Source organism: Colius striatus, chromosome 13 (genome assembly GCF_028858725.1).
Source record: "Colius striatus isolate bColStr4 chromosome 13, bColStr4.1.hap1, whole genome shotgun sequence".
NCBI lineage: Eukaryota > Metazoa > Chordata > Aves > Coliiformes > Coliidae > Colius > Colius striatus.
In genome coordinates, this window is record NC_084771.1 from 16,016,907 (window position 1) to 16,031,983 (window position 15,077).

The window sequence follows — 15,077 nt, forward strand, 5'->3', positions numbered from 1 at the left end:
AAGATCACAGTTCCCTTTTTGTTCTCTGGCATTGTAATCCATTTGAGGATTCTGTCAACATCCCTTTCAAAAACTGCATAAACCTGTTAAAATTTGTAGGAAAAAATCAATACAAGTTACCTTTTACTCATAGCTTGAAGTTCACATCTAGAGCTTCCTCCAGTAAATGTTTCAGTACTAGAAAAGGAAAAGCAGACATCCGTTTCTTTATGGTTCTCTACTGAAAGCAATTAGTAGTACAATATAGGGATAATTTTTTAGCCTAGATTTTTGCTCAGGGATTGTTTTGATTACCCCGTTACACCAGAGTGTAAAGACGTCTAAACTCTGATAGGACGGTGGGATAGATACTGAGAGAGTAAGTGCAGCACCTGAAACATTGGCTAAATGGGAAGCATGTTGACTTCTCCCAAAAGAGATCTGTCGACATTCATTGCAAGATCTATTCCTTACCTTCCTTCTTTAATTTCCTGCATCATTTACCCAGTGTTTTCTGTGGCAGAACTGCTCTGCACATCAGTACTTCCCTTTGTGTGTGTATTAATAAATAGTGGCTTCTGCTAGACAAGCTTTTTTTGGCATGTAGTGGTGAATATAATCTCTATGGGTTGCAGATACAAACTAAAGACAACTCCCAGACCTTTCCAGAAGAAATCAAAACTTGTCAGTGATGCATGAGAAATAGTCTGTAGTTCAAATGAAATATCCCTCTGCATCTCCCTCCTCAATAAACTTAGTGTAGGATTAAACTCTTTGCCTAGTCTTTATGTTCATGTTTTCTGGCTTCTCTCTGGAACTTATTTCCTCCAACCAAACTTCCTCATACCACCTTTGGTCAAAGTATGGTTTCAGAGTGTAAGGTGAGGGAAAGGGAATGCTACATTCTAAACTTATTCTAAACTCAAGAAAAAGTAGGAATGTTTTATATAGAACACTCCTAAAAAATAATACTAAATATTTTGAGCCATTTAAATATATGCACTAAGCTCTATATGCAAAGCTATTAAAATATTGAGGCCCTAGAAAGACTCTAAAAGGACTTGTGTTCAAACAGTTAAACTGCATTAGCTCTTAACTGAACTTTTTTTTTAATTGCTCAACTATGAAACAAGAATAAAGATATGGCTAATGCTGTATCTTGACAACATCCCCAGAGATCAGCACAAATTGTCACCTCAATAGAATTATTGATAATTTGAAGTATATGTCCTACAAAATCAGAATAAGAAGCAATTAACTGGATAACTTTTATCAAAGTAGATGGTAACTTTAACAAGTCTGGTTTTTGTCACCTCTCTGCTGATGTGCAATGCCATGTCGACTAGTGTTTTTTTTAGTTATATATCTGAAACTCTGTTAGTCGAGTCATATATCCTCCAGGAATAGATTAATACAATACTTTGCTTTCTTTGTAAACATGCTTGTTGAAGAGAGGTATGGAAGACTTGGAATGTGAATTATTAACAGTCTCAGACAAGGAATGTGTTTTGCAGAAAAGTAGGAGAATTGGAGAGCTGAAGATGGACTGGCAAAAGTTTTGGTGATATTTGATCCAGTACTTTGTTTGGGGGTCATATTTACTGTCTGTATCTGCTGTCTGTTCTTTGTCAATTCCTTCTTTTAGAAGTCTTTCATTTTTATTTGGCAGAGAACAAAAATTCTGGTTTATTGTTACAATACAAGCATCTTTAGTGCCAGTTTGTAATGGGATGCTTTTCAGGCTTATTCCATTAACATTTCCCTAAGAATGCAGACAACCCAGATTAATGTTTCAAAACTCTTGTACTCTCTTGTACGTGCAAAGTAGTTCTACACAACTCTTAATTGGATCTTTTGGGAAAGATCAGCAGAATTTCCACTTTTCAGCAAAACCAAATGGCTATAACTTAAGGCTATCCTACATCACTCTTAAGAATATCAGCCATGGGAATTTTACTCTGAAGAATAAGGTCTGTAAGAACCTTTATCTCATGACTGTCCCATATTCACGTATTTCACCATTGCAAGGAACCTAGAGGAATGTGTGCCAAAGTGTTATGTTGCGCAAAAAGTGGGCTGGAAGAAATGTACTGTTATATCAGTGGAAGTGAAAGGAAGTTTGTGTTTTGCGAAATGTACATGGTCTAAGAGGATATTGTTTAATGGACTTTTGCCATCATCACTTTAATCTCACAGAGCTGATTTGTATAACCTGTAATATTGAGATTGATCTGTTACTAGGGGTTGCTTCTGTATTTTTAGAGCATTGATTGCGTTAGTCTTGTTAGTATCTCTCCACTGATCTGTTATGAGACTGCAGGCTGTTCTGGCCTGTTGCTGTCAGAGGTTAGTTCCCTGCCATACTGCTTAGAGTTCCTTTCCAGAGCTTATTTCAGACACAGTCTAGAGGAGTATGTCAATACAATGAAGAAACAAACAAGAAAATCTACTTCTCTGTAATCTGAGTAGCATCGTCCTTCTTTCAAGTAAGGTGAAAGACCTTGTTCTTTTAGGTTAAGTCAGCTTTGAGCCACACAGGAATGGACTCTTTTACATGTTTCAGTTAAGAAATAAGCTCCTAGAGTGATTCTGAGCATCTTTTCATTTTTCATCATATTTTGGAGTTGACTTTTCTGTTGATCCTTACTGCCTTCTCTGATATGTCCAGTTATGAGATGTTTAAAACTTCAGAGTAAAGTAAAACTTCACTTTTCTGCCATAGAAAATAAAGTGAGAAAGAGAAGCCTTGGGGAATATGCAAAGTATGGGAAGATTGTGGGGTGAGTTAGCATGAAGAGATTGCATTTTTTTATGTGCTCTTTGGAAGTTTGTCTCTCTGATGATGCATTAAAGCTGTTTTCAAATGATTTCACCATTTCTATTCCACTCCCAAGAAGAGGGAGATGATTCATGAACTTAAATAGAAGGTATTGGTTATACAAAAAAAGATTACACATCAAAATTCAGGAGTGTTAAGCCCAAGTACAAGACATCCAATTTAACTAGAAAGCTATGAAATAAAACTAGTTTACATGTTAAATCCATAGCATGGCTTTTAAGGATATTCATCACAACTTACTTACGCACATTAAAACAAAGAAACATATTTCTAGAGTGATTTAATTTCCTGCTGCCTCAAGAGCCCTTTTTATTTCTCTTTGAAAGTTAACTTAATTTTTTTGTTCAGTCAGGTAAGTATCATAATTGACAATGTAAGATAATGATTTTAAATTCTGTTGATGCAGCACTTGCAGAATGTATTTGTTTGAAATCACCGTAAGCAATCACTGCTGACAGAATAAAGTAAAGACAAAGAGGAAAATAGATGGAAACATTAGTGGACTCCAGTAAGATTATTGATTTCTTTTAAGTTGCTTGACAGATAAAATGGTGAAGCAAAATGTTCAACTTAAAAAACATCACTTGAAGAAACTACAGGAATACAGTATTGGAGGAAGAAAATGATAAATGCTATTTTATTAGAGGAAAAATTCAATCCTTCCACATGAAGTATTCATCATTTTCCTTTTTGTTCTACAGCCATTTAGTAAGCGTTTGATAAAAGTCCATTTTAGCTGTAGTAGGCAAAAATCATATTTGAAGTCTTAGTTCATGGGTCATCTTTCAAAGCATTACATCTTAATAGTTAAAAACTTTATCGAGTTCTGTACAACTGTGTAATGTCTCAGGCTTCAAGCAATTCTCCAAAGAAAGTAGGGAGGAATTTCATACTGAACAATAACGCATGTTGGAAGGAGAGTGTGATGCATATGTGTTGTCATCAGTGCTGAACCAATTTTATAAAAATGTCACTGGAGGTATTGGTCTCAGAGGAGAAACACATTACTCCAAATACATATCTTCGGAATAACAATGAAACTAACCTTTCTGTGATGTTACATGTGAACTGTAAATGTTATTAAAAGATAGGAAGAAAGCAGAGAATGCATGGTTTCTAGTGTTAAGTCATATGCAGGCTGTAACACATACATAAAGATGTTTCAGGTGGAAAAAGAAAGGATACAAGCATTTTTGCTACAGGTAAATTTTTGGACTTAAAAAAATGCACTCTTGCTTATTCACAAAGAATTGATAAGTTCTGTTTCTTTGCTGAAAAATGGGGTGTAAATGTGAGATGGAGAGAGACTTCCATTGGTAGGTGCCAACCTCTAACAATACCATCAGTTACCCCTACTCTGATAATCTGATTCTCTTTTGTGGTCTGTTGCTTCTTTCTCTTACATGCATTTGTATGCAAAGCACTACCTAGCAAAGTTTCTACCTGTTTCTAGGTTAAATTACTGTAGCAGATCTCCATGTGCTTTTGGAAGGTGACAGAGACAGCAGTTCTGTTCTCAAGGCAGGTGCTCTTTCCTGAAAGATCTTTGCTATTTATTACCTATCCCTGGTGGAAGATTACAATTACTATCCTACTTCCAGTAACTCTACCTGAATCATGACAGCTCTTAATTATGTGTGAAAGTAGAAGCTATATACTGAGAAATTTCTTAGAGCAAATTGCCCAGGAGATATATTCAGGCTTAGAAAAGTCTTCAGCAGGGCTATTCTTCTCGTGGTTCTTATTCTGTTGTTTATGCTTCAAGACCTGTGAAACTTTACCTGACTTATGATACCAGAGCTTGCATTGTGAAGGAATTTCTACTCCCTCCTTCCCAAAGTTTTTCTTCTTTTAAATTTTTATTTTTTTTTTTTTTTAAGTGAGTTTTGGTCCTGTCTTTATTTCTGCCTTTATATAAGTCTCTTGCAGTCTACTGCCGAGTCCACTACTGCTGAGTAGACTACTGCTGAGCATACTGCTCAAGGAAAGACAAATAAAGAAGCTTTCAAATTTCTGATCAGCCTTGGTATGTTAAATCTTATTATTCAGCTACATAAACTTTACTACCCTTCAGTTATAAATGTTGTATTTTCAGTTTAAATACTTATCAGCAAAAATGTATTAAAATCTGTACTTAGAAAAATGTATCACAATGGTAGTTATGTTGATTTTCAAAATCATTTCAATCCTGCAGAAGCTGATATTTCAAAAACATCCTATTCCAAGTCATACTTAGTCCAAGATTTTAAAGGATGTCCAACTTTGAGACATTCTTGATGAATAAGGATGACTGAGCCAGGACAGATGTACAGCTTCCTGGTCCAGAATAGGTAGGGTGTTAGGAGCTCTGCCAATTTAATATAGGAGAATGATTTCAAAGCCAGTTACCACAGAAAGGCAAGAAAGGAAGTTAAAGCCTTGTCTCTTTTATCCCACAGAAACACCCCATTGGGCTGTTTTTTGATTTTTAGTGCCCAGTCCACCTTAGGAGATATCTGTTTCTGTGGGAAGTTTGGGCTCTATTGTATCAATGTTTCCAGAGAAACAGTTTCCTGTGAAAGCTACCAGGAAGCTCGCAGTGCTGTATAACAATTAAATTGTGTTTATTACAGGCTTTTATTTCCTGACCAGTCTCTTCATTCAGAATTATTTAATTAGGGTTGACCAGTTTGATTTTCAGTAAGCTTTTCTTAATTTATATTTCAGCATGACACTTACAAAGGCTTAATTTATTAAAGGTAACCCAGACAGCACAAGTTTAAATTATAAAATGTAAAGAGTTTCAGGAAAGAGGTGATCACTGGGGATTGTAGTGGTAACTTGATTTTGTATATTGACTGTCATGGATGACCATTCTCTAGTCAATGTGCTCCAGGAAACATCTGTCTTTTCTGTTTCTACTATTAAGCCATCAGTGTAATTCTCAATAAAGGAGCTGGTTGCTTGTTGGGAAGCTTACACCCATAGAGAGTAGAGAATGTTCCTGTAAAAAGACATTGGTCTCTGAGTAGCATTAAAAGTTGAGTTTCAGAAAGCCATGTAAGCATTTGTGCACTGCAGTTTTCCATAGTAGGGCTAAGTGTCACAGCGATAAGGTCATCCTGGTGCCCTCAGTGGAAAGGAACAGCCCAGCTGCTTGAGGGACTAGAATTAAAAGGCTTTTTTCCTGCTTAATTAACAATATTACTTTATATTTTGCACTTCCTTTTGTATGCATTAGGAAGAACTCTGCAGGGAGCTCATTATGTTACCAGCCTTGTAGTTACAGGCTTACAAAGCTGTAGCTTCAGGGATGTGGGAGGTGTGTTCACTTGAAATTCCATATCAAGAAATTCCATATCCACACTGAAATATTGATGAAAACTTGTAGGAACTCTGCAGGGTGTCTCCTATGAAGCATGCTTTATCCTGTCCTGCATGTTCCTGCAGAGAAGATGTCCAGATGAATCTTCCTCGAGATAATGGCTGAAGGCAGAACTTTTGCCCATAAGTCATCTGTTAATGAATGAATGGGTTTGTGAAGAAAAAGGAATCAATGAACCCTTGCTTATGGCAGCCTTGGCGTGATATTTCAGAGCCCAGCATAGTTTCTGTGACATATTATAGAAGTACAATTTAGAGTGAAGCTTTTTTGTTTCTCCACCACCCCTCTTTGGAGGAGAGAGTGTGAAACGTGACAAGAACGCCCTTCCCAGCACACTGCTATGCTACCACATGACCATGTCACTGAAAGCAAGATGATAATCTCTTAAAGAAAGGATATAGGGCAAGAGTTTATAGCAACACTTTGAGAGTGATGTCATGAACATTTACTCCAAGAAATTTGTCTATCTGAATCTAAACTCATTCACTTCTCTTTGAACTTTCCTCTTTTGAAGACTAGATCCTTAAATGAAAAAAGATGGCACAACGTACCTTATGGAATTATTTTGTCTAACTGAGTTAAACAGTTAAAACCGAAGAAAGCATCATGCCACTATTTTCTGGCCATCACAGAATCATAGAATGGTAAGGATTGGAAAGGATCTTTAGAGATCATGGAAATATTCTGTCAGCTGCTCCTCAGTGAGGGTGTATATCTTCACCCAATGGAGGATCATGGAGGATACCGCTCCATGAAGTCCCAAACACCAGAGCTGATCAGCGCTTTAAGGAGAAACGTTAATGAAAGGTTTATAAAAAAGATATGATTGGAATGTCAGATACTTTCACCGGTTGATGGACCACATCTTTTCTTCCTCTGCTACCACCAGATAAAAGATTTTTTATTTATTCAGTCATTTCAGGACACTACATACCTGGCATTGTCCTACTATTCTGTAGAAAAATTTTCTTTGTAGTTTAAGTGATCACAGACATAAAATCAACTTACCTTTCACTGAAATACAAATGCATAGAGTAAAAGAGAGAGTTTAATTTTAATGGAACATATTTTGAAAAAGGATAGTTTTAAACAATTGTAGGTTGGAAAAGTCAGAAGTGGAGTATTCCCTATAACATACGAATTCTCATCTCAGTTCTTCATAACAATCCCCTTATGACTTCTCAATAATATAGGAAATCATAGGACAGTCTTTGAGTCACTAAAAACTCTAAATTGAGATGGATATTAGTAGTTTTAGGATAATTTAAAAGCAATGTTATTTTTAATGTCTTACTAACCTACCAACTTTTAAAAAGTAATTACATTACAAGCAAATTAATACTTAAAGGTGCAGAACATAGATATTCTCGGTTTCAGGATGATATATATATATCTGAGTTAAGATCTAGAAATAGAATTCTATTGCTAAGCCTGAACAATGATACACAGACATGGATAACATAAATAGTATCTACAAGTGTTGTCCAAGACAGGCTGAGCCTGATCTTTAGCTGTTCTAGGCTACTGATTCTCTGTCATAAGATATTACAGTGGTGACAAGCTGGTATCAGCAAAGAATTTGGACAAGGAAAAATTAATTTTACCATCTGACTCTTTGAGAAGGAAATAACTAGGCAAACTCCCATCCTTTTCTCCCAACATATTTGTCTTCTCCACCTGAGCTCTGATTGAATGTGATTTTTGTCTTGATTTTGTTTTGACTTTAGAAAAAAAAGTGCACATAGAAGTAAGAGGATGCAATTAAGCTGTAATGAAGGCTTAAATAAACTTCTTGCTGTAGATACTCTGGAATTCTGGTAACAGAAATCTGTTTCTACCATCCAGGGCTAATGAATGCATTCACAAATGCTAACTTAAATAAATACATGTCACATTCTGCAAGACACTGAGATACTTCTGAAGCTGTGACACTACTTGATTTCTCTTCTGATTACTGTCAACAGTCCAAAATGAGGTAATTCTTTAACAGAGAGGTCATCCCATGTATACCTAGACAGCTATTTAAATCAGAGTACCTAATTAACTAGGTATTAAGCAATGGCAATACCTACCATAAGTGTAATCATATGGAATAGGAAGATTCAACTCCTAATTATCTCCATTAAGGCATATGTAATTTTAGGTGCATTTTAAAGATATTTTGTCTGAATATGGTATTAATACTTGTTTAATATATCAATATTAATCAGTTTGCATTTATATCTGATAAAAAGAAGCAAGTATGTTCTTAATGTCTAGGAAAATCAGTTGAAGTTTGCAGAATCAGTGGGCAATCCATCTATGAAGTGTAGAGCAAAGGCCTAAATTTCTGAAAGACAACCTAGATTGTAGAATTTGCCATGGACTAGCCTGCAGTGATTCCAGAAAAACTAATGTTCTTATGAGGTAGAAGAGGGAAAATGCAACAAAGGTAATATAAATTAGTAACAGAAGTTATGACCAGTTTTGCTATTGACATTTGTTTCGACATAAACCCCAGCATTTCTGAGACTAGACATTGCCTGAGCTGTTGAGAGTTGGTATGCCAATAGTTGTCAGCATTCCTTATATTTCCAAAGCAAGTTGTCCTGAATATGAACTGATGTCAGCAGCACAAATGTGTGTGTAGTCAATTAAAATGCTTTTCAATTTTTTATAATACTGTAAGTTCTGCAGTGTTTTTCTTCAGCTATCACCTTCTAAAGATTAAAAAAGCTACTGAAAGCACCCCTGTATAAGGCAGAATACAAAATGTCTTCTTATCCCTGTGATGCTTTGTGGTGACAGTTTCAGTGGCAGTAGAAGCTAGAGCAACTTTAGTACCAGCATTCACTGTCTGCTGTGCTGGATAGTTGTGGCCCAAGTTACAGATACAGACCACGTGTGATGAATCAGTGAAAATTGTTTCTACAGTAATTTCCTAAAGTGAAGACACCAGACTTGAATTTAATAGTGGCTATTATAAAATACCTTGCTCAGCTAATGTCAATGGAAGACTGAATTGCAACCTTGATATTCAACAGAAGAATTTCTTATTTTGCTTTTTAGCTGATCACAAAAGGACAATCTGTTTTCAGTAAAGACTGTTGTAAGACTTGGCAAATGTTTGTTGGGGAGCAAGTCTCATTTCTCATCACAGCTTCTTCATGTTTTCCCTTTAGAAGGCAATATCATACAGTTCAACAAATCTCACCCCAGTGCTGGAGAAGGATATATTTAGAATTGGTGGATGAGGTGTTTCTATGTCTACAGATACTTCAATTATTACCACAGAAGAATTGAAATAGTGACATTAATTTTTTTTTCTTTTAGGAGTATAACTGCCACCAGGAGTTGGAAGCCAGGTGATTGATTAGGAAAATACAAGTAGTAGATGACAATTAGCATGTGCCTTCCTTAGACTACCTGCATACCCCAGGACCGAAAGATTCAGCAATCAGGTAACACACAGGATGGCTCCTGGAAGATAATTATTGTGTTTTAGGAGTAAAAACCAAAAATTTGTTAATGTAGATAAAATTAATTGCTACAATTCTGGTTTGTTTGGTCACAGATCATTTGATTTGAGGATGATCAACCTTAGTATTTCTGCTTTTACTAATGTGACAAGCTTCTAAGAGTTTAGTCTGTGGGATGTAGAATAGGTTGGGAAGTCAGTGAGAAATATGCTGTCACACACTGCCTGAATTACTATGCAGATAAAATTTACCAATTTCCCTCCTCTAGTTTATCATATTTGGAAAGATGCATGAAAAATAAATGGCTGATTCCAGTGAAAGCATGTATTGCTTCGTCTAGAATAAGCATTCTGTCACTAAAAGATTTACATTGTCACCCATTCTCCACAGTGTCTCCATTCTCCATTGCTATGACTACTTCTTCACTGCTCTATTTTCATTTTTTGAACCCTTCTCATTTGCCTACTTTAGGTAATCTGGAAGGTGAGGAATGACCAGACAGAACTCAAATGCCATTTTGTTATGCTTAATAGCTGATTAAGAAAGAACCATCCCATCTCTACTGTTCATGCATAAATGCTCTCTCTTGGGTTTTTTAAATTGAGTCATAATTGCTTGTGCCAAAAGCTGTCAGTACAACAGGACAGAAAGCAGTCAGCTCTCCTTAGTGTTACATAAAGTTGTCATTTTGGAAGAATGAGCAATGATAAAGAACTGCAGTGCTTTTGCCCATTTTCACAGTAAACTATGTTTGTCTTGATTGTAGTGTTGATCTCTTATTTAATAAATTAAGTTTCTCTTGTAAGGGAGGAATTATAAACAAAGCAATAGGAATTTAAGCACAATGTCCATAAGGAAAATGGGGCTGGATTTCTAGAAAGATTTCTAACAAACATGCATGTAACTGCATATGGTATAACGATGAATGAAAAGATTTAAGTCTTTCAGGTAAAATATGAAATGGAATGAATTGTTTCTACTGTGACAACCACGCTAGCAGATGCTGTCATTTGGCTGTACATTAAAAGAAAAAATGAATATAAAATATTCTAAGTCTCTATATAAAATATACATACAACATAGTATGCTGACTTCCCTAGTCATGTGTGATTTCATGGGTAATATAAGGCATACTTAATGTTTAGAGTGTTTGAAATCTTAGCAGAGAATGCTATTGCCGACTGCTGTCGTATCCACCTTTTAAAGTGAACAACAGAATTCTTATCAATTTTAAGAACTCATTTCTTTGCGTTCTCATTAACAATCAAATTAATTTTAGGATGTTATTAATGAAAATTGGCATTATATAATCTAGCTCTGAAGCCAGTGTTGTGTTTAGTGAGCAATAATTTACTCTTAGCTCTCTGTAACCTTGCAAGTAATGCTTCTGGAATTCTGTATTTCATAACTGTAGCTGAACATCAGTATTCAGAGTTCCAGCATCTGTGCCAACATAGAAGAACTCCAATTGGAAGGGGCCCATAAGAATCACCAAGTCCAACTCCCTGCTCCTTGCAGCGTTAGCTAAAACTCAGTCAAAACTCAAAGAGCACTGTCTAGCCACTCAACAGTTGCCCAACAGCTACCCCTGGTTGCCCAGGAGCTGCACCTGATTGCACAGGGAGGGCATGTACTTGTGCATTAATTTGCTGACTCAATGTTCAACCTTTCTGGTTCAGCTCTTTTGCTGAGGTGATAACAACTTTTCTGAAGCTGCTCTGCAACAGAACTGTCTGCTTTCTCAACCAGTGACTCATTGTTTTGTATATTATGCTTTAAAAATTTCACAGGGGACAATCCATCCCCATTAAATAGACATAACTTTCCCGTGTTGCTCACATGCCTCCTAGTGCTATTACTTTTCTGTTGTTATCTGACTGCAGATAGCAACTATATAGATATTGTAGTAAGGAAATACATTCAGCTGACACACAAGCAGAAATCCACCTGACTGCAAGCTTTGTAAATCTGCCTTATAAATGCTACTTGCCTTCATAAAATATTGAGCAAAGCTTGAAATAGTGAAATTCTCCTAGAAAGTAAAAAATGGTAGAGTATGGAGGAGGAAGGTTTACAGAGAATATGTTAGATACAGGTGTTTACATAAACTGAGGTAGCACTTAGTAACTTAAATAGGAGCATGAAGGCAAGTGTGTTCTTCTAGATGATAAACTCTCAGCACAGAAATTATTCATTATATGCATGCAGTAGTAAACTAGTTTTATGAAACTAACTGCATCCAAAGAGACTGATTTGCTTGCAGCTGTCTGGCTGTTTGTACTTCCTGTGTGTGTCAAGTAGCATAAATATTATTTAAGTGGTGGGATTTTTTTTTGTCCCCAGACAAGCAAAATGATGAAGATTGACAAGTATAAATTGCCTGTTTCTTTTGACTTCGTAAGCATCCAGGTTATGTTTGATCATTTGAAATTTAGATTTGGTGTCTGGTCAAGTCACAAAGTTGGAATTGTAAGAGAATGGTTTCTGTGGACAATTAACCCCATTCCAAAAATCCTTAGTTACAATTAGGTCAAACATAAGTAATTAATTGTCCATGGCATGCATGATTTGACATACACAGTAGTTTTGAAGATAAATTAATGAAAAGCTAGTAAATTTAGTAGTCTTGCTGTGTAGTACCTAAGAGGAGATGGATGTTTGTGTAGTATTAATATGTTATCACACTGATACTTCTAAGCATAGTTTAGCTCAATACTGTGTGGTTTCCTAATGAGAGGACGTTGCTGTGACTCAGTACATTGAATTCCTTAGAACCATTTCTCAAGATTTACTCTAAGGCAAAGATATTCCTTTTATTTTTCTAAGATTCTGCTGTTTCCATTAGCAGTCTGTAGCCCCTTTCACCCAAGACAACTTGTTACACCCCCACACCAACCACTGTAAATCTCTGTTCTCTTGTGGGCTCCTTTGCTGGTGCCACAGTCACCTCACAGCAGACTAAGCAAGCAATATCCCAGGATGAACAAGTGAATAAACTGTGCTCCAACCTTGGCATTTTCCAACTTGGATCTTCAGCTTTGTATTTCACACAGCATCATGCTGAGTTGCCTCCCTTTGTATTAGAAATCTTCCTACTTGGGCAAATCACATAACACTCTTATTCCCATTATGCTTTTCAGCTTTAAAAAAAAAAAAAAAGGAGAAAAGGGAAAAGTTGGCATGCTATTCAAATGAGAGAGGGGTAAAGATCTCCTGAGCTAAGGCTTGACAGCGCTGTAGACTTGTTTTAGTAGCTATACAAGAAATGACTGCATTCTGGATATTTGGGATTGTTTGATCTGTCACATTTCATATTGAACTTGGCTCAAAGATTTTGGAGAGAAAAAATCTTTTAAGGCATATCTGGTTTTTAGTTGTTTTTATTTTATCAAGTTGACTTCTAGTTTTGATTAATCTTCTGAGTGCTCGGCCATCTTCTTTGTCAGCTTTTTCATTCAGCAGCAGTAGTAAAGCTTTTTGCATGGTTTCCATCTCACCCACGAATATTCTAGGGCTGAAACCTTCAGTTTTAGGGGAAAAGTGAGTGAGGTTTTTGCTCCTTATCCTCTGAGGATATTTGATACATCTCCTAAAATAGCAGACATGCTTGGGAGTAAACTGAAATAACCTATCTGCCTTGTAGCTCTGATCCAAATGAAATTTTTCTCAGCAGCTTATTTACCTTCAAATAAATATTTGGTAGTGCTCTTTCCATATTTAAATTGGAACAGCAGGAGAAACACAGAAAGAAAGGGAAATTCTTTGTTTTTCCATTACGAAGACAATCTCTCAAGCTGCATGTCATTTGTAGGGAGGGCTGGGAGGCAGACCTTTGGAAACCAAGGTGTGATTTGACTTCCACAATACGAAAACATTTCAGAAATAGAATTAGATACGTAACAAGGAAATACGTTAGGTCAGCTAATACCATAGACAATTCCCACTTTAAAACTAAGCATTGTTGTCTTTCAATTTGAGAGCACTTCATAGTTTCTATGTAGCTTACATAGCAGAACAGATAACAAAATAACTGAAGCTTATTTGAACTCCTATCATAACAGCTATAACTTAAAGTCACTTCAAACAGACTGTGAAACTCTTAATACTCTGTGCAGCACAGCCTAATAACGACTGAGAAGTGAGAAAATCCTTTCAATTTTTAGCATGTTCTTCTCTATTGAAAGTTGAATTACATGGCAATTGCAGAAAACTCCACAGAGTTGAAAGGAAGTCTTAGATGAATTCAAGTAGTCTACACTCAACTCCTCAAAATGTCGTGACTCAGTGGGATTTCTTATGGTTAGACTGTTATGCCCTCAAGAGGCATCTCTGCAAATCTAATAGTAGCACAGCAATATTCACAAGGCAATGGAAATTTTTAATCTATTTCTTTAAACTTCTCACTTGACTTTTAATGTGTCTCCCCCTCACCCATTTCACAGACTCACAGAAAGGTTGGAAGGGACCTTTAGAGATCATCTAGTTTTTACTTGTAACACTGTCTGTTCTTGGCTTATATGAGAATCATTGTCTTAATAATGCCACAACATAGAGCACTTGTACAAATTACCCTGAGAGATATGTGTTGAAATTGTTATGAGACTCTTTTGCATTATTTACATCACGACGTTTTGTCAGTGTACTACTGCTCAAGACTGTTTGTATTTCTGGATTTAACAAATATGTAAATCAGGTGCATATTTCACTAGGAATGCAAATATCTCTAATGAGGAAAGACAACAAACTTCAAAACAAACAAACAACAGAATAGAAATAGGTCATGTGATGAAAATAAGGAAAGAAGTGTTGCTCAAGTAAATGGACGAGAGATACTAGGCTGTAATCCTTATGCTGGGATTGTTTAATCAGCTCATCTTGAAGCTCTGACAGATTGATTGTTAGAAGGGAGGGAGCTGTGGAAGAATGACAAACAGACAGTTTTCCCATAAGAAGGCACGAAAACTTCTGTTTTTCCTGTATGTGGCAATCTGGGGAGCTGGGAGGATTGAGTTCCTCTGACAAAATTTGCTAGCTCTGATAGAATGCCACTCCAAAGGGCCTCAACTCTCTGAAATACTTTTTAGTGTTGTAATAATTAAAATAGCAGTTTCATTTCAAGATATAAGCACAGAATGGGAATAGCATCATGGTGAATTAAGTATATATTGAAGTGTTATAGGATTCCAATGTCCTTCAGAGAAGCATTTGGCTTGGTTTTTATGTCAAAGCATTCTCCTAATTCAGTAAGGGTAAGAGATAATCATAATTCTCCAGATTGAGTATATGTATAGTGGGAATGTTCTTTATTGTGCTCTGTTTGTGCTATGCTTTTTATTATGCATTGCTCACTGAAAACTTTATCTTCCATTAAAAGCTAAACTCTATTCAAAAGCGCAATTAAGCAAAATTTGCTCACTAAAATAAGACATCATTTATT